Source organism: Mirounga leonina, unplaced genomic scaffold, assembly GCF_011800145.1.
Source record: "Mirounga leonina isolate KUSES-001 unplaced genomic scaffold, KU_Mleo_1.0 Mir_115, whole genome shotgun sequence".
Classification (NCBI taxonomy): Eukaryota; Metazoa; Chordata; class Mammalia; order Carnivora; family Phocidae; genus Mirounga; species Mirounga leonina.
The window spans coordinates 73,842,490-73,845,871 of NW_023270268.1; positions in this window are offsets into that span (position 1 = coordinate 73,842,490).

Genomic DNA, 3,382 nt, shown 5'->3' on the forward strand with positions numbered 1-3,382 from the left:
TGGATGGATGGATGGATGGATGGATGGATGGATGGATGGATGGATGGAGAGAGAAGTAGGAACAGGTGTATTCCGTAGATAGAACCAGTTATAAGGATTTAGTTTAAGGCCAGGATTTACCACCCTCCCCAAACTATCTCTGAAGACCACACTGACATTTGACTTTCAGGAATGCCCCCAGTGAGGCTAAGGGTATTATCCTCATGGAGTGGTACCAACAGCAATAGTAATAATGATAGCAATCTTTTTTGTCAGAGAACTGCTGCTATGTAACAAGCATTGTGTCATACACTGTATTACACAGGACTCTTGCCTGTTCTGTGCAAAACACTTTGAGAAGAGTGTTATTTCAGAAAATGGATGTGATAGCTCTTCTGCAATGCATTTCAAGAAGTGTTTATAAACACATATAATAATGATGGTTATAAAAGTGGTACCTGCTTGGGACGAATAAAACAGTGCTATTTAAGTGGAAAAAAAAATTTGTTACTTGCTGTCACAAGTAACAAAACCCAACTCAGATTGACACAGGTGTGAAAAATAAAACTGTTCCAGATACACAGAAATCACTTTGAACCCATGACCGGGAATACTCCCAGGGTCTCCCAGGGCAGAGAATAAACCAGGAAACATTCTCTTCTCTTAACATCTGATTTACTATTTTTCTTAGACTGGCTCTTTTAGCTTCTTCATCTTTACAAGAGAAAACATGACTGTTACCACCACCCACATTTATGTACAACTGTCTCATCTTTCATGGCAAACAATTACCCAGTGCTTAAAGGGATATGTAAGATATTACTGGTAAAAGGCTAGAAAACAGAGGCTTTGAAGAGATTGAATGACATGTGGAGGAATTAACATAGCCTCATCAGAAAGCAAATGGTTTTCCATTTGTCTACTGAGAAGTTGAACTGACCTAGATTGTCACTTCTCTGTTTAGACTTAATCTCTTATGATTCAGCCTGCCACCTTTTAACCATGCTAATTCCTGGTAACCTCCTATTCCTTGGAATTAGATTACCTTTTGTTTCCAGCATGGATCACAGGTACCTCCATGTCTTAATATACACTAATGATATGTTGGATGTCAATCTTGACCCAAATTTACTTGAAATCAACTTTTTTTTTTAAAGATTTTATTTATTTAACAGAGAGAGAGACAGCGAGAGAGGGAACACAAGCAGGGGGACTGGGAGAGGGAGAAGCAGACTTCCCGTGGAGCAGGGAGCCCGATGTGGGGCTCGATCCCAGGACCCTGGGATCATGACCAGAGCCGAAGGCAGACGCTTAACGACTGAGCCACCCAGGTGCCCCTGAAATCAACTTCTTGCTTTACAGCATTCAGCTTCTCTAAAAGGCTCACATCCTCCAAGATTTAGCATAGAGATGGTAGGAGAAAGGTAAGACAGGCTTTGCATTTTATTATGCCTATGAAGTGTTTTAGCACAGTGAGGTATAAGCAGAAGATCTCCCACCATAATGATCATACCATCATTTGTCAGGCCCTTTCCATGTATCAGAGCCTTAAACCTGAACAACTTAACAAAGGTAATTATTCCTTAAATGGAGAAATTAAGATTCAGAGAGGTTAAGTAACTTGCCCAAGATCATTAAGCCAGTAAGTGACAGAGATATAATTCAAAATCGCATGTCTGGCCACATGCTCATGTGCTTCCCACCATACCATGTTGATCAAATATTCATGGTCATCTATTGCTATTTGCAATTTGAATTTGGTTGTGGAGGAGGGCATGGAAGTTATAAACATAGGATGGTATCACAGAATTTCTCATCACTTCTGTGACTCACAGCAACTTATCCAAGTCACCTTGGATCCTCTATTAGCTGGGTGTACATTAAATCAGTTTTCAGCTGTAGGAGGTCTTGAGGGCTCCAGTAGAGGCAAGCGCTCTGTCCCTGAGAAGGGAGATCTTCACCCAGGCCCTCTGACTGAAGGATTTGTTACTCAGTCTGGCCATTACAGAGTGAAATACTTAAAGTGTTGCCCTTTTCGCCATTCTGATAGGATTTTCTTGGGGAGAGGCTGCCCAAGCCTTAAGTAAATTTCCTTCTCTATCATCTTCTGGCTGCAGAAAAGAGAAAACAAATTAATGATAACATGTATCTTCTCTGGACCATGAGGATACTATACCCCTCTTCCCAGGTAACATGGCAGAGTGGAGCATGTCACCGTGAAGTGACATCCTCCCCTCTGAACAAACTTTAGGGCCCCTATGATTTCACTCTGGGCTCTTCTAACTCAGGTCCACCTGGTTTCTTCAGAGGATACCTACTCATTGTTGGATGTTTCCCCCATTTGTTAAATAGAAAATAAAATAAGTAAACAGATAAGATCATTTAAATTTGTGATAAGTGCCATCGATACAAGAAATAAGGTGATTAGATAGAGAATAACAGAGGATTCAGAAGGAGCTCCTTTAGACAGGCTGCTCAGGAAAAGCCTTCCCAAAGAGGTGATATTAGAGCAGAGACATGAAGGCTGAGAGGGAGTCCGTAAAAGAGCATTCCAGGCAGAAGGAACAGAAGTGCAAAGTCCCTGCGGTAAACAGAAGACTGGGCCATTCAGGGAAGAGTGACTGCAGCCCAGTGAACAAAGAGGGGCTGGTCAATATGAACTTAAAAAGGTAGACAAAGACCAGATCATAAAGGCTTCTGTAGGCCATGATTAGGAGCTTGAATTTTACTTTTATGAAATAGGAATAAAATAGAGGATTTAAGCAGTGATATAGACTGGATTTAAATGTTTAAAATTCATTCTGGTGTAGGACACCTGGGTGGCTCAGTTGGTTATGTGTCTGCCTTCAGCTCAGGTCATGATCCAAGAGTCCTGGGATCAAGTCCTGCATCGGGCTTCTTGCTCAGTGGGGAGCCTGCTTCTCCCTCTGCCTGCCGCTCTCCCTGCTTGTGCTCTCTCTCTCTGACAAATAAATAAATAAAATCTTTAAAAAATAATAAAATAAAATAAAATTCACTCTGTGATGTAGAAAACAGACTAAACAGGGATAGAGTGGAAGATAAGAGACCAGGAAGGAGGGCTTGGACCAGTCCAGGAGAAGCTGATGGTAACTTGGAGGAAGGGATGATAGTAGAGATGGAAAGAAGAGGATGGACTAGGGATATATTCTTCAAATAGAACTGATAAGACTTGGTTATGGTCTGGAAGTAAGGGATAAAGAAAAGAGGAAAATCCAAAATGACTTTTTAAATTTAGGGGTGAAGCAATTGATGCTCTTTATTAATTATGGGAAAGAACTGGAGAAAAACAAATGATGGAGATGGGACAGGAAAATTTGCAATGTAAAGATGCCTATTAGACTAGCAAGAAGTGGAGTTGCCAGTATATTGGATTCATGATTCT